We start from the raw sequence: 22,134 nt of genomic DNA, 5'->3' as shown, positions 1-22,134 counted from the left end.
TACCAACATATGCTGTTTACATAGTAAGTATATCCATAACTAACAACAACAACAAAAAGAACACGAGATCCATGAAACCATGCATTTGTGTTTCTTTTCTTCACTGAACTATGCTCAACTTCTAACACAGTCCCTAGCACATCACATAATGGCTTGCATTCAACATAAACCTGACATAAAAAGTATCCGATCTTCCTGTTTGTGATACCACCATTCCCATGACTGCTCATCTCTCCTTCTGTCAACCATCTACTCCCTACCCTACTGCACTCTATTCCCACAGTTTCAAAAGAGTAATCTTTCTACAAGTTTGAGGTTCCTGCTTTTCATGTTGTCAAGGTGTTTGTTGTAGTTTCACCATGTTCCAGTATCCCCATCTCTATATGGAGTTTTCATAAAGAGGATTTCCTAAAGAGGATATGGTTGATTAGTTAGTGTAGCAGCTATCTTCTTGTTGCTGGGACAAAATACCCAACTAGGAGAAGTTTATAGAAGCAATGTTTTTACTTCCAGCTTACAGTCTTAAAGTTATTTAGATACAGAAAGAGTAAGCTGCTAATACTGGAAAGTGGGGGTGGCCTGCCCCTAGTGACACATCTCCTCCAGCAAGCATCCACCTCACAAAGGCTCTACCATCTAGGGATGGCTACAGGGGACACATTAGATTTAAATGACCATGGTGGTGAGCTACTAAACCTTCCAAAAATATCCTAATAGGGCTATCTTACAAGAGTATTGTCTAGCTGTACATTTTTCCCACAAGTAGAAAATCATTTTATAATTGTTGTAAAATTCACTCACAAAACACATGAGTGCGCGCGCGCACACACACACACACACACACACACACACACACACACACACACAGAGAGAGAGAGAGAGAGAGAGAAAATGAGAGTGAGAAACATAACACACAAACACACACTTTCACGTGTACATTGACAAGAATGGTTCATGGGACAACAGTGACATTGTTCAGTACAATGAACTATGATCTATTGCATTCATTCTAATCCATTCCATTTATTTAAAAATATTGACAACTTGATTCATGCCCTACCCTTGTCAAAAAAATAAGACTTCAAAAACTCTAGGGTCTGGAAAGATAGCTAAATGGTTAAAAGCACTTGCTTGCAAAGCCTGGTGCTTGGTACCCATGTAAATCCAGATGCACAAAGTGGTGCATGTATCTGGGGTTTGTTTCATTGACAAGAGGCCCTGCTGCACCTATACCTTCTCTCTCACACATCACACACTCTCTCTCTGTCTCTCCCTCTCTGCTTGCAAATAAATAAATGAATAAATGAATCTTTTAAAAGTTCTAGCCTGGGGATAGAGAAATGGCTCAGCAGCTAACAGCATTTCCTACACCAGCATGAGGACCAGAAGAGCTAGAGACCATACTGAGTTTGATTCCCCAGAAGCCACCTAAATACTTGGGCATAGCCACGCACTTCTGTAACCCCAGTTTTGTGGGGAGCAGAGCAGTCCTGTGTCCCTTGCAAAAGGCAAAATCAGTAAGAAGCTCAGCTCAAGAAAACAAGCAGGTAAACAATGGAGAAAGACAATGAACATTCTCCTCTGCCCTCTGGACACACATGGAAAGCCATATCTGTACACAAACATGTCACATACCAGACACACTGTATCACTCTTGATATACACACACACGAACAGACACACACACACACACACACACACACACACACACACGCACATACACACATACAGAAAGAGAGAGCAAGGGAGCAAGAAAGAGAGAGAGACAGACAGAAAAGAAAAAAATCCTAGGCCAACACTGTCTTTGAAATTGGTATTCAATCTAGCCCTGATCCAGGAAAGCTGCATGGAGAATTTCCTGAGGCAGCCAGGGCAAAAAATAAAAAATAAAAAGTCATAAGGTAAGAAAATTTTTATCTGTGGCTAGGTTCTTTCATGACAAGGAAGCTGTGGTGTGAGAGGGAATTAAAAGCAAATTTGTCTTCCTCCACTTAGCACCTCCATGGCATACCTCCCAGCGCTCATGTACACTTGATCGTAACTAAAATGCCCACCCGTGACTCAAGTGCTTTTCATAGCCTTCCCTCTGCTCGAACCGTAGCTGTTGAGTGCCTGCCATGGGAATCTTTCTATTTAACATGGTCTTGTTTAGCTAATTCCATGTAATAAGTCTTAAGCTGAAATCACTTTTGGAGCTGAATCATGAGTCCGTTAGTGAGATAATTGATGGTGACTCAGAGACCAGAGTGTTTTAGACACCATGGCCTTTCTTTATACCTTTCCTATCAGGTGTCTTCTTTTAACACTGCTCTTATATGAAAATCAAATCATTGTCTCTCAGCTCAAATAAGAAGCCTCAACAGGACCTATCCCAACTCAGGAATGCTGCGTGGAGAATTTCCTGAGGCAGTATCTTGGTGTGGTAGCCAAAATAATATCCCTTCTATAGCATCCTTGCCTTAGTCCCTGTTGTGTATGACTATGGCTCCTGCATCTAGAATTTGTTTGTAGTGTCTGGAGGTCCTGGGATGCCCATTCTTTCCTCTCTCTCTCTTTCTCTCTCCCATGAGAAAGTAAATAATAAATAAGTAAATAATCCAAATGAGACATCTATCTTTTTTTGTCTTGGCTTCTACAATGTGAACTTTATAAAATATAATTCTAAATTGATATTCCAGTCTCAAAGAACTTACTGTTATATAAGAGACTTAAAATAAACTTTTTTCTTTCCAGAATAGCTGAGGTGGTTGGCAAGTTGCATACACATGCAAACACATATTTGTTTAATGGAATGCATAAATGTTTACACACTCCTAAAAGTTACTAACAAAAAATGCTTTGAAAATCCTGTAGAAATTGTATTAGCTCCAAGGAAGTTGATATAAAGAGAACTGAAGTTTTATTTTCTGTGAAGCGTGAAGTTTGCACAAGAGTGGTGATTATATCGATAGAATTCAGGTGGGTCAACAAAAGGACAAGTCTTCAGGTCAAACAGATGAAAAAAGAAATCTACAGGAATTCTAGGGAAAATCACAGATTGCTTTTTTGCTGAGATTAGTGACTGAGGGGCAGCATAGGAACATCCTGCAGCCACTTGAAGAGTTGACCCATATTTTCTCGAAGGCAATCCTGAAAGCGGTAAATGAGAGGACACAGCCATGTATTTCTAAATCACTGCCCGCTGGGGGTCAATTTGTAGATGATTCATGTTATGGTTGAGTACAGATCCAGGAAGATGTCATGGGGAAAACATGAAATTTCCTCTTCTAGGAAGAGAAAACCAATCTGACCTAAATTAACTCAGTTCCTAACATTTCACTATGATTGAGCTATTTTATGAAATTAACTGGTAAAGTTGGCACTATTAATTAACTGGTTTTGGAAATTTGCAGTATGATCATGACTCAGGGTCTAAGTGACCCAGAACTGGAAGTCACAGCAAACCCGTGTCTGAGAACCCACACCTACCAAAATAGGACTGAGAAAAACCCCAAGGGGGAACTTCTGCGATCGTGAATTTGCTCTTTCTCTTTCCAAGACAGACTACAAGGGGAAAATGAGCTTATGAGGGATGCGCGGTTTTCTACTATTCTGAAATATTTGCACTTACAGAAACCAAACAGGAGTGGCATTTCATATAGGTTATTGAAGGATGGCAAAAAAATTGATTAAATAACAATATTCAAAGTACATGTTCTGAGTTTGATTTTCCCTTTGACTATAGGAAGTCACTACTTCCTTTCCTTCTGAGATAAATAGAAAGCAAAAATCATGCATCTCAAACACTTCTAACATTACCAGGAGAACATTATCTGTTTCTACAAACAACTTGATGGAAGCTGCATTTGGATTTTTTTTTTTCACTTAGAAGGAACTTCAGGTAAGACTTACTTATTTTATGGATTGGTTCATGTTAGATTAACAAATATGAACTGAGAACAAGGGCTGTGGAGTTTTCATCTGTTTAGAGATTAACAAGATCCCTTCTTTGATTGGTGGAATCTACAGCCAGCCAGAGGTGATCCCTGCAACAAAGTGGTGCAAGAACTGTGCTAGATGTTTGTATCAGAATCTTTCACTTCAAGTAAGTAAGAGTTAGTGGTTAGGGCTGATTTAAACTGAGAACCAGCAAACAAACTCCAGTCCTGGAATTGCTGAGAGGGCCATACATAAGGCACATGGTTTCAGGAGCCAAAACAATGTCCTTGGATAGGTTTGTTATTTTCGCTAAGTCCTAGTTTGCATGACACACCAATGTTGTCAGTCCCAATCCGCACTCCACAGCTGTCACAGTGATATCCAGAGCAGGACACTGTTTGCACAGCCGCCTTGGCTACACAAGACAGTGCATTCTCTGTTGCTGTTGCTTGTGTGTGTTGCCAGTTCCTAATTTGGTTCCTGATAGCTGTATCTGATGAGCTATTCTGAGAGCTTTGCCTCTCCCTCATCCTCCAAGGCAGACAGGACGGAGAGTCATGGGAGGTTCCCCTTCTGTGTGGGTGCTACCTCTGCTGTGTGTGTGTGGTGGGGGAAGAGAGTTAGTTAGTCTCTTGGCTTAAGTATTCTTTTGGATCACTCTTCTTGTACTCTCACTTCTTAGTTTCTCTTCCAATTTTTCTTCAACATGGTATGCCGAAGTGTTGGGAAATGGACTCAACAATATGATGTGAGGAGAAAAGGAGGTCTGAAGCCCATGAGAAATTATGTATGATGTCTGGCCACCCCCTCTAAGACATTTGGTTTCAGTTTTGATCAGGAGGCCTTTTTGGAGAATGGTACAGAATGGAGTGTTATTTTTTACTGTTTTTCTTGAGCCATGAAGGAATGGCTTAACTTCTTTGTCTCCTGGCCTCTGTAGATCCCGTGGCCCACTTGGCTCCTTCACGTCCAATGAGGAATGACATGATAATAACTAGTCTGCGGTTGGACTTCTCACATGGACCAAGCACATGATGGTACGCACCGTGAAGCTGATAAGACAGAAGCCCTGCTCCTCACACAGCCCAATCTCCCATGCATCGAATGTGGTAGTGTGCTTCTGTTGAAATCCCCTTAGAGTTCCTTTCAAACTCTGCATTTCTTTATCCCACCAAAGTGGGGTAAAAGTTGGGGCGGGACTTGCTTTCCATTCCCTTCTCAGAAAGTAACTCACACTCAGATCCAATGTTTTTTTCTCAGGTACAATAAGTTTCATGGCTGAATATGATCACAATTTATGTAGAAAAAAAGGAAAACATCTTGGAATAATATATACAAAACACCAATCCAGCTGCCCATGGAAGTCAATATAAAAAGTAAGGAAGAGAGCAGAGAAGGGTGAAGGGATCCAGAGAGACTTCCTAAAGGAAGTAACCTTGGCACATTGGAGACAGATGATGGGTATAATTTAGGTAGCTTAGGCTGTTCACACAGGCAGGCTAAGAGAGTAACAACTACATAGTGTGATGAGAGGTGGAGAGGTGAGCGCTTTCTTTGCCACAACACTTGTCTTTAACAGATAGCTTTGGTGCCTGATAGTGCACAGAAAAGAAATATCTGCAAAGAGTCAGCAGGAGCTGACTCACTTCCTCCACTGTTGTTGATTGATAGCTGGGAACACACAGCAGAGTACACGAGGTCCAGCAGAATCCCTTAGAAGCAGGGCATGGTGAATGATCTGCTGAAAACTCCCTTTGCCCTGGGTGACAGAGATCAGTGATTAAAGACTATCGAAACAATCTAAAGAAGATCGCTTTAGATTCAGAACCAGGAGACTAGGTGATGGGGAAGGAAGCCAGAAATGCTAGTGCTAGGGATCAAAGCTCTTAGAAAGAGGCAGAGGCAGCGTTTAAGGAGGCAGTGGTGAGGCAGAAGACTCCACAGAAGTCGGTCCTTAGTAGAAAGCCAATAAACACGCAACCTGAGATGGAGCTGGCCAGGCCAGTTAGGTCTTCATTTATTTGAGCTTCTGTCAGGGCAACATTACTGGATTCAGTGACTTGACTTTCTGAAAATATAGGTTGTGGAAGCTGGAATGGAAGTGCACGCCTATATCCCTGGCACCCAAGAGACTGAGGCAGGAAGAGAGTAAGCTCAAGGGCAACCTGAGGTACACAGTGAGATGTAGCAACTTAACAAGCGCTGGAGAGGCACACCAATGGTACAATGCCTGACCTAGTGTGTGAAAGACTCTGAGTTTGATCTCCAGTGCCCTTAAAAAATAAGGGAAGAAGCAAGCAAGCAAGCAAGCAAGCCAGCAAGAAAGAAAGAAAGAAAGAAAGAAAGAAAGAAAGAAAGAAAGAAAGAAGGAAGGAAGGAAGGAAGGAAGGAAGGAAGGAAGGAAGGAAGGAAGGAAGAAATAAAAGGCTGCTAAAGAAGATTATGATAGCAGTATTCTTTCCTGGTATTTAGAGATTTCTTTCTTTCCAGAAATCCATTCACTGACATACAGATGGTATTAACCATTAAAAGGTATTAGTCATTAAAATCCAACTTAGGTTAATACCACAGTCATTTCATGCATTGTTTAGTTACTACAAACATAATGAGGGAGGACTGAAATAAAATACTGCTTTCAAACAGCAAGGCAAGAACTGACTATGTATATACATGCCCACACAGAAATGAAACGAGCTATAACATCATATTATGGAGTTCATTAGGAGGGAGGAGCTACAGATGAAGTCAGACTTCAGACAGAGAGAACAGTATTTTCATTGTTTGATGAAAGAAAAGAAAGCTTTGAATACTGGAAGGGCCATGAGGACTTCAGGAAAAAGACATGGGTCAGAGAACCTGGTGGGTTGAGTTTGGGGAAATGGAGAGCTATGTTTTTTTCTTTTTTTATGAGAAGGAACATAAATGGCATAAAGGAAAGTCAGGTACTGGCGAGGAGTCGGAGGACCTGTGAGGATGGGAAATGGAAGGACGGTGGATTGTGGGATGACTCAAGGGGCAACGTCAGTGGGCTCTGGCTGGATCTGTGGCTCGGGCAGCTTGGCTAGGGAGGCTGACCCTCAAACCAGAGTGAGAAAGTGGGGAGCAGGCAATGGAAAATCCTCCTTTCCCCTTTATGCCATCTGCTTACTTTTACTTTTAATCCTCCTGCTATGTTTCTGTGGCCAGACCAAGCCAAGACTTGCCTTCTTCCATGTCTGGGCTGCATCTAATGGAAATAAAAACCTAGAGAGGAGCTGTATTAATAAAAAGAGTAAAATACACTTTTTATGTTTAGATATTTATTATCTTTAAAATGCTGCTAGTAATATTATGAAGTGGCCTTTTGATTTTACTAAACTTTAAACACTTCCCCTTCCCTTTTCCTTTACCTTGAAATATGACCAATTGGAATGATGCTAGAATATGTAGAAAGAAGAAGGCATGAGTCCTGGATGTGGACTGAAAGAATATCTCATAAAAAAGTTCATTCACACTCATATTCTAAAAGGCAAATCTTGGAATACAATTTAAAAAAATCCCTCATGTTTTGGAAGATGAAGGGTCCAAAGGTCTCCTAGAATCCCAGCATCCCCCCGTGATAATGAAAGTGCTCACGTGGGGGATCTGCGCTTGTCAGGCTTCACCTCACTTTTTATTCACCTGCTTCCGTGGGGTGCTGAGGTACCCTCACCCCTGAATCACCAACTGAGAATCCTGCTCTGCAGGTTCTGCAACTTCAGGGGTGCTTGTTTGCAGGAAGGATTTTCGGTTCCTGCCAACCCTGAAGGAGCCTTTGCACCCCCTGGCAAACATCAAACCACTTAACATTCCTCCTATAGAAGGAGGATCACGGATACTGTTGGCACTTGGATGTGCCAATGGACTTCTCTTTTCCAGTTGCTTTTCTTTTCTTAGTGTGAAACTCTAGCCATTGCCCTTTGCTCCTGGTTTTGGGTGTGGAGTTTGAATTGTGGGTATTGTAGTTCTCTGGCCTCCCAGCATTTCTTGTTGAGCGACATTGGTATCGCTTTGATAGGAATTTTAGTCCCAGGTGGTTCCGTCAGCAGGAGTGAAGTTGCCCGCACATCATGGAGCCAGGCACTTTTGGAGTGGGTCCCTCCAAACAACGTGCCTGAACTGAAGAGGCCAAGACTCACCCCTCAGATGTAAGTGTCTTTTAAAAAAAATAATGTTACTGCCACTTCTTGTCTGTGCCACAGGCTAGGAAGCTGTATGGTTTCCAGAAATATTGAGCAAACTGAAGGTTTCTTACTTTCTAGAAGTCCTGCCTGGAACAAAGGGGGGGGGGAGGTAATAGTTATTCTGTGAGCTTGTGGGAGTTAGGAAAGTACCTGAGATATGGTTCAGATAAAGTAGCTTATTTTTAAGAGGAAGAACAAGTAAGACATGAAAAGTCATGTGTAAGAAAACCTATGATGTACTTTTCCACTCTGACATGCTTCATATGTGTACATGGTTGAAAATTTCTGAAACTATTAAATACTTCAAAAGACAACTAGGTGTGTTGAGAAGACCTTAGAGCTTTGCAGTCAGGTCCAGTTGGATTGGTTCCAGTGTGCCCAGATGCTTCACCCTGCAGTCTCAGTTTCCTCGTATGTAAAGCAGGCATCCCTGCCACATTGGTTTCATAAAATTAAATTAGCTGAGTAGATGCTCAGGAAATTACTGGTAGAATGTTGTTGCTTCACCCAAATTAAATTCAGAAAAATTATTCCAAATATAAGAGGTATCTAGAGTAATCAAATTTTTATAGAAACAAAGTCGATTGGTGGTTGCCAGAAGCTGGGCCCAAGGGGAGTATGAGTTGCTTGGTGGGTATACAGTCTAAGTCTTACAAGACAAAAACATCCTAGAAATTGTACTACAGTGCAAATATACTCAATCTGCTGGTCTTTGTCCTTACAAATGGTTAAGATGGCATTATTGCGTTATGGATTTTTTGCCCAAATTTTTAAAACAGTCAAAGCTCTTATGAAAATTCTAATACCCTCTACTGATTAAAGTTTCTTTTGTTCCTTAAAAACATCTAAACCGTATTCACTGTGCCCAATTTCAGATGAATATTACAATTCCTATGTTAGTGTATAGTATTTATATAGCAGTGGTTATCAACTAATGGTGATGCATTTCAGGTACATTTTTAAAGTTATCTGGAACTTTTTACATAATCATTTTAAACCCTCTTTAACATAGAAGTATTTTTAAACATTTGAATTGTGATATACAATGATTTCTTACCTAGTATACAGAATCTAGAATTTATAAAGTCATAATTATTAGTATAATTTACTTGAGAGCTTTAGTTCTAACTCATTAATAAAATGAGTTATAACTTAAAGCAAATGCATTATTTATTCCAGCTTTCTCACTTTTCCAAAGGCTTGGTTATAAGAAGAATATTTTTATCTGGCCATGCTTTAGAGCTAATGAGGATTATTGAAACAGTGCCTACTAAAGGTCATCCATATCTCAATATATCAGCTAAATTGGAAGACCACACAGTTTGAAAGCATATTGGGTTTAAAATTAAAGACATATGATTGATGGATTTGTAGAAAATCCTTTTCAGAAGACCATATATAGGCCCAGCTAGGTATCTACTAAGTCTAAATATTCCCTGGGGCAGTTGGTGATCACGGAAGGTGACAAGAACCAGTATTTTATAAGTGATAGACCGGGAAATGGGAGGCCTTTCAGGAACATTGCTAGCAAGCTCAAGACAGCTGCTAAATGCCAGCTGGCAGGGAAGCAGCTGAGCGCGGAGTGCCTGGTGGACTTGTCCTCACAGAGTGATCTACCACCCGATTTCTCTAGGAAGTGCCATGATTTATTTGCTAAGGATTTCTAGCAATTCTTCATGGTGGCAGGTCTAGAGACCACAAAAATCTCTCAGATGGCTCTTGAGGGAATCCTATTCACTCCAGGAGATGTGTTTTCAAGAGTAGTTAGCAGGAGGAAGCCCTCTTTCATCAGTCATTCAGGCTGTTCATGGAGTGCCCCTTTGTTAATCCACCACATAGAAAGTGTTGCTCGGTATCAGGGAATCAAAAAGAAGCCTCCATCAATCTTCCATTTGAATTATGATTGACACATAGATTAGATAGGAATCATTTAAAAGCAGAGAGATGTGTGTTCTTCAAACATAAAAAGGATGTTTACCCAGCATGCCAAGGAAATCCACGTACTGAATTTTCCAAGGGTACTGTGGGAAGCAGTGGCACGTTAACCATGCCTGGAAAGCAGAACAATGCTGAACTTGCTAGAGAAAGGTGAGCAGACTACCCTTTGGACAACAGTACTTTCCAGACTTGACTTGCATGAAATGATTTTAGACAACCTATGGACTTAGAGCCAATACCAATTAAAATGACAGATTAGGGAAGTTGCTATATTTTTCCATGTACATTAAATTACTCAAGGAGACATTTGGTTGCTGATATGACTTGAAAGTTCTTCTAGCATTTGCTTAAGCTTTATAATACTAATAAATTAAGCAATAGATTTTAGTAGACAAAATCTAGTTGAATGACTCTTAAAATGTTCATTTTAGAGACATTGCTTGTTCATAGCAATAATAACTGTTTTCACTTATGGTCATGATATAAATTAACCTTAATTGTCAAAAATATTTTTAAAGTAATGCAAGCACTCCACCCTGCTGAAAAAAAAAAAAAAGTGAGAACAAAATGTCAGCAACACCGAATCCAGAGGAGTGACATTCAGGGCTCTCTTCTAACCTACATCTCACACACACACACACACACACACACACACACACACACACACACACACAGCTGGCAGGGCCATAAATGAGTCAGAAAGATGTAAACACTGAATAGTTGTTGATTTAAAAATATTGTTATTAATTATTGTCATGGTACAAGAATAATATTGTGGCTTCACATGAAAAAAAAAATCAAGTAAAAATGTAACCTGTGCCAAAATAGTTCAGACAGTGTTTTGTAATGAAAAAAAAAAAAATTATGGCCAAGTCCAAGGATGTTGGAGTTTGGGAGGCACTGATAAAAGAAGAATGTCAAACATACAAACTGATCTGTGTAATGTACACCTGCAAAAGAGGGACACCGGGGAATATTAAGGGGATTGTATGCGATTTTGAAATAGGGTTGTAGAAATGTCAAAGGTATTTGGGCTTCAATTTCAAGATAGCAGACTATTTAAAAAAAAAAAAAAGGCCCGACCCAAAAGCTGATTTCTTGAGAGACTTGTATGCTCGAGCAGATGCCTCCCCGGGATAGCATGCAGGAGGTCTGGACACAGGGAGACAGACATTAATAATCTCAGCATGAATAGATGAGGAGTGTAATATAAAGGAGCAAAGATAGATTCACTTGCTGAAGAACTCTGCGCAACAGTTATAACAGCAGCCAAGTGTCTCTTGATATTTTAAGCTTGATAGGCTGATAGAGTGGCAGTAAGACTGAAGCCAAAAAGTGAAAGTTTCTGTGTAGAGAAAAGATGTTTTGTATCGTTTGAGATTGAGGTAATATTGGACCTGAATGCAGAAAAGGAATTTGCTGTGTTCATGAGGGACTGGAACTAGGGAAGCCACCAGTAGCAGCCAGAGGCAGAGAGGCGACAGCAAATGCCCAGACCTGAGAACAAGCCTAACCCTGTAGTCTTTCTGTCACAATGAAGGCTTTAAGAGAGGAAAGCTGAAAGATGAGGACTGTTAGGCCCATTGTCTTGGAAAGGCAAAGGCAAGGCTGGATTATCTTTCCTTCCAAGAATTAACTTTCCCTTGGGGATTCATTCACTCTTTCTCATTCTCTTTTACTCACTCTCTCTCTCTCTCTCAATTATTGTGGCCACCACGTTGCTCAGAGACATGGCAATTTTTCATAGGAAATAAAATAAAAATTTAGTCCTTAGAATAAATAAAAACATCTTCCTCGTTAGCTAGGAGGACTAGGTTTAATTGCCAAGAGCAACGGAAGAGTTTTGTGTATTTGCTATTTCTAATGGAAAAGGAACTTTATGTAGATGTTTCCCTAATGTGTAGAATATACAGTAACTATCACTAAGATTTATGTATTCAGGCTCCAGCAAAACACAACAAACATTAAAGATAAAAACAATCTTCCTTAATTCTATTCCTTTTTGTAATATCTTCAAAGATTACCACTATCCTGCATGCCGATATTATAGCAAAGCATATTTTCCACAATTTTATTAAAATTGTTTTTATTCTTCCCACTGTTATGTGAGTATATCCATCAGCCATATACAGCATTATTTTGAATGCTTAAGTGTTTTATGTGAACAATCAAGTATATGTTATTCATCTTCAACTTGGTCTTCTCTGAACCATATAATAATTTTAAGATTAGTCCAAGTTGATTCATATAAAACAAACTATTAATTTTCACAACTATATTTTACTGCCATAAATAGATGTAAAGATATTTTTCTACAGTAATTTACTCTCATGAGTATATATATAACATATTGCTAAACCATAGGGATATTTACCTTCATTTTTATGAGGTATTGAGAAATTGCTTTCCAAAATGTTTAAGCTGTACTTCCAGCTAAAATAAGAGTCCCTATGTCCCCATTATCAACATGCTTATTTATCTCAAGTGCTATAATCAAATTAAGAGTCCCTATGTCTCCCATTATAAACATACTTACTTATCTCAAATGCTGTAATCAAAATAAGAGTTCTGGCTGGGCATAGTGGCACATGCATTTAATGCCAACACTCAGGAGGACAGCCATGAGTTCAAGGTCATCCTGAGACTACACAGTAAATTCCATGTCAGCCTGGACTAGAATGAGAACCTACCTCAAAAAACCAAAATAAATAAATACGTAATTAAATAAATAAATAGAGTTCCTATGTCTCCCAATTATCAACATGCTTATTTATCTCAAATGCTATAATCAGATAATCTTTCCAGATCTTATGGAAAGTGATGCACTTGTGGCATCTTCAACATTCTGATATGTTTGGAACACTCTAAACTCTAAAATATAGTGGCTAAGAGAGAAGATAATTATAGATTGAGCAAAATTCATGAAGCTTTGGATAGTTGAGAGGGGAAATTAAGGAAGCCAAAGTTGGAGGAGGTTGCTTTTATACAATATGGAAAAATAAACCACATAGACCATATTGAAAGAGGTTAATTAAGTTATCCAAACATTAATTAAAAAATACTATTGAGCTTCTACTATAAGAAATCTGACCGGGCATGGTGGCGCACACCTTTAATCCCTGCACTCGGGAGGCAGAGGTAGGAAGATTGCCATGAGTTCGAGGCCACCCTGAGACTCCATAATGAATTCCAGGTCAGCCTGGGCTAGAGCGAGACCCTCCCTCGAAAAACCAAAAAAAAAAAAAAAAACTCCAGAAATCTGGGTTATTGTGGAATACAACAGAAAATAAGAAAGATAGCATCATTCCTCTCAACTGAGTATATTTGTAGATGGAATATTGAGGACAGAGGAGTAAATCACCAAGTATTTTTCAAGTGCCAGCCTAAGTAGTGTGTACTTTATTCCCTAATGGCAATAATGAATCAGGGGTGGTCACTGAGGCCAATGGGATCGTCATTTATCACATACCTATGAAATATTATATATTGATATATATAGTATATATATTATTTATATATAAATATAATATATTATATACATATATATTATATGATTATATTATTATATAATACTTATGTATATATTATATACAATAACATATTATGCACATGTTATATAAGATATATTATTATATATAATATTTATTATATGTTATATATATAAGCAGTTTGCTTAGCACTGGATATAGAGGAAGGAAGGGGTTGTCATGCAGTTTAAATGACCAATGAATGTATAAAACTTTATAACACAGGCTGGAGAGATGGCTTAGCGGTTAAGCGCTTGCCTGTGAAGCCTAAGGACCCCAGTTCGAGGCTCGGTTCCCCAGGTCCCACGTTGGCCAGATGCACAAGGGGGCGCACGCATCTGGAGTTCATTTGCAGAGGCTGGAAGCCCTGGCGCACCCATTCTCTCTCTCCCTCTATCTGTCTTTCTCTTCGTGTCTGTTGCTCTCAAATAAATAAATAAATAAATAAATAAATAAATAAATAATTTTTTAAAAAATCTGCTTTCTCAATCCTTTAAAAAAAATTTATAACACAATGTGAGGAAGAAGCATAGGTTTGTTTGCACAAGATAGAGATGCTGACCCAAGTCTGAGAAAGTGTGTGTAAGTAGAGGGCAGAAACAAGCAAGACATAGATAGTCCAAGATGCTTAGTGGGATGAAGGGTATCCTGGAGAAGTTAGACTTAGTACTTTATAAAACAATTTTTTTTCCTTTTTCACACTTAAAAATTCTTACATTTTTATGTAAACTTTAAGAGCCACAATCATTTTTACCAAGTATGTAAACCTTTGAGTTTTGTGTATTTATCTTGTAAGCCATTTGTGCCTCAAGTAGATATTTAAAATACATAATTTACAAAAATTTTGTATAGTCTTTTTAGTTCACTTATGTATTACACATTGTTTTAGCATTATGTGTTATTCTGTAAGAAAACTTTTTATTTCTTATTTGTATTTTCTAATATAAGTTGACCAGATTCCTACTGATGAAAATATCTATATTTCCCCACAGTTACTATTGTGGTTAGTGCTGTGGTTCACATTGTTTCCCAAGACCTACAAATTATTCAAGACAAATGTTTAGAAGTTTTACTATGAGTCATGATGGCCACAAAATTTTCTGATCATCTTATATAAGAGGAGGAAATTTTTAAAGAATATTTTAAAAAATTGAACTGATGAAAATTTGCATTTCAGAAAGTCATCCTGAAAATATGGTGAGTAGAGAATAGAAATTATTGGAGGCAGTGGACCAGGGCAGATTTACTGCAGAAATCTACATGAGAAGATGTAGAACCTAAACAGCAAAAACAACAATAAAAAAAAAAATGTGGAATTGGGCTAGGGAGATGGCTTAGCACTTAAGGTGCCGGGTTCAATTCCCCAAAACTCACATAAACCAGATGCACAAGATGTCACATGCATCTGGAGTTCATTTGCAGGGGCTAGAGACCCAGAACCCCCCTTTCTCTCTTTCTATCTCTCTGTCTTATAAAAACATAAACAAAAATGAAATATTTTAAGAGTGGAATTAGTAATAGGGTATGACGGATGACTTTGTCGACATTACTTTTACAAAAATTAAAGGATTGAGGACAATGCCTGAATGGCAAGGAGGGATGAAGTTAATTATAGATGACCATAAAATTTCTCATATTGGTATCTAACTACATAGGTGGTAGTGGTTTTGATCTTTTTAAATAGGAAGACAGGAGAAACAGGTTTTGGAGGAAGGATAGGTGATCTGAGTTGAGGCCTAATGGATTTAAACATGCTGCGGCCATCCACATGGAAAAGTTGACTAAGTAATTGAGCAGGTTTCAGAATTTACAAAAGTATTAGCAGTCAATGGGAAGTCAGCAGTCCCTCAAGTACTGCAATTCTAATTGGTGTGAAACCTTTCCCAGGAATGGGAAGGACTGTAGCATGAAAAGAGAGAGCCCAAGGTGAGGGGGGAGGGGCAGAGCTCTGACAAGAAACATCAACCATCTTTTTAAAAAAATAAATTATTTATTTATGTGAGAGTCAGAGAGAGAGAGAGAGAGACAGAGAGAGACAGACAGACAGACAGACAGACAGAGAGAATGGGCACTCCAGGGACCCAGCCACTGCAAACGAACTCCAGACTCATGTGCCACCTTGTGCATTTGGCTTACATGGGTTCTGGGGAATCAAACCCGGGTCCTTCAGCTTTGCAGGCAAATGCCTTAACCACTGAACCATCCCTCCACCCCCACAAAACATTAACCTTTACTGGGAAGAAACAGCAGCCATTTTGAAGACTGGATGGGAAAAGCCAAAGAAATAGGAAGAAGTCCATTCAGAGTGCGGTGAATGAAGACCAAGGAGAACGTTTCTTGAATGGAAGTTAATGGTTCTTCATGTCACAGAGCAGACGACTAAGAATGAAAGGTGTCTTTGGGAATTCCACTCAGAATCTTGTCCAGAACAATTTCTGTACCGTGACAGGGACAGCAATTGGAATGTTAGGTGCGTGTCAGGAAGATTACATTTGTGGCAGTGGGAAGGGAGAAAGCGTCACATGGCGGGCTAGTTTGATGAAGATTGGACTGACTGGGACAGTGACAGAGATAATGATGACTAAGCCAAGGTAGGTGACACCGAAGCAGTACGAATTAGCCGGCAGGTGAATTTGATGAATGAAGGAGAGAAGGTGGGACTTAAAGAGGGCTCCACAATTCTGATCGTAAATGAACGTGAAGATTGTGAAACCATCAACAAACAAGGAAGAAGAAAAGTAGCAGAAGAAAAAGTCAAGAGAGTTTCAGGAAGTCAAGGGAAAGGCCAGATCTGACAATGGTGCCAATCAAGCAGGAAGAGGAGCAAGGAAACGACTGGACATACACCCATTCTTGTTTTGTTTAGAGCTTTCACTGTAGCATGGTGTCTCCAAGTGAGTTTTTCCAGTTTTTCTCTTTTGGGAACGAAATTTGTTCCTTTTTCCTGATTCTGTGAGGGGACTTTTAATTTATTTTCCTGCTGGCTGAATTCATAGGAAATATTTTATGGTCAAGTTAGATTGATTAAAATTAACCTGTTTTGACATTGTGGAAATGTATGATAGGTAAAACTTTCTATATTCCCCTTCATAGTTTTTGTGTTTCTAAAGAAAATAAATTGTGTGAATGTCAGAAATTGTATTAATTAATATCTGAAAGTTTTCATTTGATATAAAGCACCGTTTAATAGCTAAAGCATAAATCTAATTATAAATCCTCATACTGGAATTCTGGGAGGACCTTATTTAGCCTTTGGTAGTTAGGAAATAAGACATTTTGTTCAAAGTTCACAGTATTAATGAGTGAGTCATTCTCTCTTTAGTTTCAGTAAGCTGGAAAAGAAGGAAAATATTATTTCTTGTTAAATATTAAGAATAAAATTTAATTTTTAAGGATTATGTTTACTTTCTATTTATTTTTACGTAGGTTACCAACTTATACTATGAATACTATTTTCATGCTGTGCCTCTTTTCAACTTATTTCTCTGTCATCTCTTATGAAAACTAGGATCCCCCTTATCTTTGGTATTACATTGTATTTTATAAAAATTGGTGTTATTAAGTAGTTAATCAATCATCTGGGATGTGTTTTCCACTTAGATTGTGCTAGAATTATGTATTTATTATGCATGTAAGCATAATAACAGATCTTAAGGTAATTTATATCTCTTTTCTTCTTTTTTCCTGGCTGAGGATCAAACCCAAGGCCTTTGACATGTTTGGCCAGTCTTCTAACACTGAAATATGTCTTTAACCCCAAGGTAATTCTGACATTCAAACAATTCCAAATACCACAAAGGAACATGCAGACATAAATACATTGTTTCAAAGTGCAAATGGAAGCATGTTTAGCTTTCTTTTTTTTTTTTAACTAACTATATTTAGTGATGGACTCTTTTGGCTGATGAGGGCATACTTTCTTCTAGCCATGATGATTATGGAAATTTTGAGTATGTAGAGATTGTTGGAAAATCAGGGAAAATTATGTGGACATGAGAAAGGAAAGGACCCACCTCACCAGGTAGATTTGAGCATTCCAGCACAATTAACTTTTGCTCAAGATCTTTCTTCTTTGCCATCTTAAAACATAGAACTTTCTAAGAATTTCACCCAGGACCCTCTTTTACAATAAAAGACAGCCTACACCCCTGTGTGCAACCCTAGTGGATCCTGGTGTTACCTTATCAAGTACTTTCATAGCCAAACTGTAAATTCACTTATGAGAATGAGAAAGAAAAACAAATGCCTTTCTTAGTAACTCCTTGAGAGCCAATAAAATGGTATGCATGGCTAACCCTAAGCCACTTAATTGTTACTGTCCCTTGAGAATCCTATGACCACATTTGTCTTTGATTTAACCTTTCCTTGAGCATCTCTCTCTCTTTGTATTTAAAATCTGTATTAAAATATCTCTAATAACCCCCAAATCTGCTTCATGCTAGCTTGTCCCAAAGTTCTTTTCTACATTGAATCTATCTATGTATCCAGTTTTATTTCTGGACCTAACAGATTCAAGGAGGGGATACTACAGATGACATTGTGGAGTTGTCTCTACCTCTGCCACTGCTGCCATTACCAAGGAACCAATTTTGATTTGTAGTAATCATATATTTTTTTTTTTTTTGCAAAACAGGATATGAAACAGTAAAGTATTAGCTGTGAGTCCAAGAAATTGATTTGAGATACCTAAGTGAGATATCTGGAAGAAATTCCAAATGGGAAAATTTTTTATACTACTTGAGCTAAACTTCAGTTCCAGGAAAAAAAAAAAAAATCAAGGAGTGAAAGGACACAAGAGGATTTTGTGAAATCTCTTCCAGGACAGAGCAATAGAGATGCTGTCCTCTCCTGGCAATACTAGAGGAAATAGCTTCATTGTATATTCCAGGAAAGGTGGTGGCTCCCCCTGCTTGGAACCCAAAACTTAGGGAGACATAGCTGCTTTAAGAATTGGATACATTACTCATTTTGCAAGCTTTGAAATCAAAAGTTTTGCGGATCTCCCGAAATGCATGTAAGGCTACACACACACACACACACACACACACATTAATGGACTTTAATCATACAAGTAGAAAAAGTGTTCTGTTTCCCATCCTCCTTCCTTATCCCCAAAGTCTGGAGTCATCAATAGATTCAAAGCAGAGCTAGATGATGGAAGAGGTCAAGTGAAAAAAAAAAAAAAAGAAGATGCAGACATAGGCTGTATTGCTTCACAAACCCTATAGGCCCAGATGTTGTGGGGGAAGAGAGCAACCTTACACTGGGAGATCTGTATGTTGATAGAAAAAATGCATTTTGCAACTTAAAGAACTTTTTGAACTTAAAGAAATCACAAGATTTTCCTTTCTTCTTATTTAAACTTAAAAATGACCAGAAGACAAATGGGGAAAATTTTTAGTGGGTGCAATTAAAAAGAAAATACCCTCAATGAATAATTAACAGTAAAGCAAAACAAACAAATAAAAAGCAATGGTATGGGCCAGAGATATGGGTTAACAGTTAAAGTGCTTGCCTGCAAAAGCCAAAGGATGCAGTTTCAGTTCCCTACAACCCACATAAGCCACATGCACAAGATGGTGCACGTATCTGGCATTTGTTTGCAGCTTTTGGAGGCCCTGGTGCACCTATTCTGTCTCTCTCTCCCCTCTCTATTTCCATCTTTCTCTCTCTTTCTCTCAAATAAATAAAAATAAAATATTTTAAAAAAATTTTTTGTTAACTCTTATTTATTTGAGAGTGACAGAGATTGAAAGGGAGAGGGAGAGAGAGAGAATGGGAGCGCCAGGGCTTCCAGCCACTGCAAATGAACTCCAGACACGTGCACCCCCTTGTGCATCTGGCTAACATGGGTTCTGGGGAATCGAGCCTCGAACTGGGGCCCTTAGGCCTCACAGGCAAGCCCTTGACCACTAAGCCATCTCTCCAGCCCCCAAATAAAACATTTTTAAAAGCAATGATGGAAAAAGCTGAAAAGGTTAATTCCATTTTATTCCATCAATAGAGGATGCGATGGTTGTTTATATATCCTTCTCTGCCCACATTTAAGAGAAACACTCATTGCTGTGTTTGTTTTATTGGGAGAATGGTAGTACAGGAGTCAAGTGAAACAGGTAAAAAGCCAGGCATGGAGGTCCACAGTTTCAATGCTGCACTCACTAGGGCGGTTGAGGTGGGGGGAGGATTATGTATAGCACCAGATCGGGCCACATCTTAAGTCTGAGGTCAACTTGGGATAATGAAGTCCTATCTCCAAAAAGGGGTGCTCGTGAGCAGCAATACCTGTCCAGCTTTGAATCATCTCATGGCCCTGTGCCTTCCTAAAATGTAAGTCAAAAGTTGAATAATGCCTTTCCCTTAATTTATACTCCCCTGTACTTTCTTTCTTTTAGGCTGAAGTCCAAGTACATGGCTTCTCGTCAGGTCAAGGCTAACCCCTCATTCTCTTGTATCCTTTCCTCTTACTCCTCCTCCATCCTTAAGCCTCAGCTGGACCCACTACCTCCCTGAGTGATGTTTGCTTCCTGAATGAGCCTTATCCCTCTGTCTCTGCGTCTCTGTGTACTATAGTCACTTTGCCAGAAACACTTTACCCGTATTCCCCCTGCAAACTCTCCTGTGGCATTTGAACCCAGATGACTCATCTGTCAAAACCCACTTTATGAAGATTATGTGACAACTCAGGCCGAAGAGCACAATGAGCCACAAGAGCATGGATTTGGTTGCCTTTCTTCCCTGTCTGTTATAACAGCAGACTACGTTATTATTCCTTGGGTTCTGACATCATAGTCAATGTAATCCTTATATTCCATTCAGCAGCTTGGGTAATACAGTATGGCATGTCTCCCATTAGGTTATTTTTTGAAAGAAATGCATATAATGGAAATCAATCCTACCTGGGGCTGGAGATGTAGCCAAGTGGAGTGCTGACACTCTAGACTTTCATGTATAAGACCCTAGTTACAATCGCCAGTGATACATACACACACGCATGCACCATAAAGCATAAAGCAATAAAGAAAAAAGAATCTAGCTATTAAGTAATATCCAGCATTCTCTAAAGAATTTTAAAAAGAGAGATGAACAGTGCATAGGGTCACATTCTTAGAAGCAGAATGACATATAAAAATACTCAGCAATAGTGTGGCATTGCTGCTTGACCCATCCGAATGGATGCTGGGAAGAATATGGTATTTGGGAACCTCTACTAAATACCCATCCATCCTGAAGGCAGAAAACAGGCATGCAAATAGTACAACGTTCCAGTTTGGGATCACAGCCTCGCTTTTAGGCTGGGGTGGCTTAGGAGTGCAATTGTTCATGAATGGAAATCCTTTTCCTGGATCAAGCACAAAAGAAGTTAGGCACTGGTGGTGGAGTACCTTGTTCCAGCTCTCCTCTTATGCAATTGTACCACTTGATTTCTCAAGTCCCAGTTTGAGCCTGGGCATTTGCCACGCTAGAAATTCCCCATGGTTAACCTATGCACTCTTGCCTGTTGCAATTTGACAACAGTTTCCCTTCTGTTCCAGGATTTGTTGCTGTAAGCAGTAAGTTGGTTGAGAAGACTAACATGGATGGTCTTTCAGCGAGCTTTCATGTCTTTGGCTGCCATCATGTGTTTTGTTCAGTGTTTATGACTTGGAGTTATAACTTAGCTATGTTTGTTAATGGGAAGGAGGTTTCCATCTTAGCTGTCTACTCAGTCTTTCCGGGGAATATGGCGCATTGCACCAGCATGTGTGTGTGTATGTGATTTTGCTGCTTTTTTTTTCATTCTCCATTTTATTAACAATCATAGTGACTAGCCCACTTGATATTTAAACTTCAGTTTATATACATGTCTTCCTCTGTCATTTTTTTCTCACTATTTTACTGATTCATCTTAGAAAAACATTGATTTTATTATGAAAGCATTTTAAAAAGTAAAACACAAGATTTTTTTTTAAAAACCAAAGAACATGGTAAAGCTTAAAAGAAAAATGTATTCTAGGCATGTAAGGATGATTCAACACATGAAAATTACTAACATAAATAGAATTGAGGACAAATAAGAAATACTTTTATTTATAGGCTCTGTAAAAGATTGATGAAATTCAATATCACCACATGTCAAAGATATCAAAATAATAAAGGTCACAGATGGCAAGCCTATACTCAACATTAAAATGAATTGGGAAAACCTAAAAATATTTTATCCAAAATAAAAGCAATAAAAATGTGATGACGGATAGCTAAAAGAACTTGCTTGCAAAACATGATGGCCCAGGGTTCACTTACCCACTACACACATAAACTGGGATGCACAAAGTAGTGCATGCATCCAGAGCTTGTTTGCAGTGGTAAGAGCCTCTGGCACTCCTGTTTCCCATCTCTCTGCTTCAAATAAATAGATAAAATATTTATTTTGAAAAGTGTGATCAACCTCTTTACTCTTACTATAGTGCAGACATTGGAAACATAAGGGATTGCACATGAGTTTACATGAAACTTTTAGTTTCCAGGATGCAGAAAGCAAGACATTTGAACCATAGCTATACAGCAGGTGA

General features: G+C 38.8%; 1 protein-coding gene across 1 annotated transcript in view; it reads left to right on the top strand.

The window, feature by feature from the left end:
- Nucleotides 1-7,772: 7,772 nt before the first annotated feature.
- Nucleotides 7,773-22,134, top strand: part of Macc1 (MET transcriptional regulator MACC1) — a 77,284-nt gene continuing 62,922 nt past the window's right edge. The window contains exon 1 of the mRNA XM_045135447.1: nucleotides 7,773-8,084. The gene's annotated coding sequence lies outside the window, so the exon portion shown is untranslated. The remainder of the gene's footprint in view (nucleotides 8,085-22,134) is intronic.

Source organism: Jaculus jaculus, chromosome 16 (assembly GCF_020740685.1).
Source record: "Jaculus jaculus isolate mJacJac1 chromosome 16, mJacJac1.mat.Y.cur, whole genome shotgun sequence".
Taxonomy (NCBI): domain Eukaryota; kingdom Metazoa; phylum Chordata; class Mammalia; order Rodentia; family Dipodidae; genus Jaculus; species Jaculus jaculus.
The sequence above is the reverse complement of the archived record's forward strand: the minus strand, read 5'-3'. Positions and strand labels throughout refer to the sequence as shown.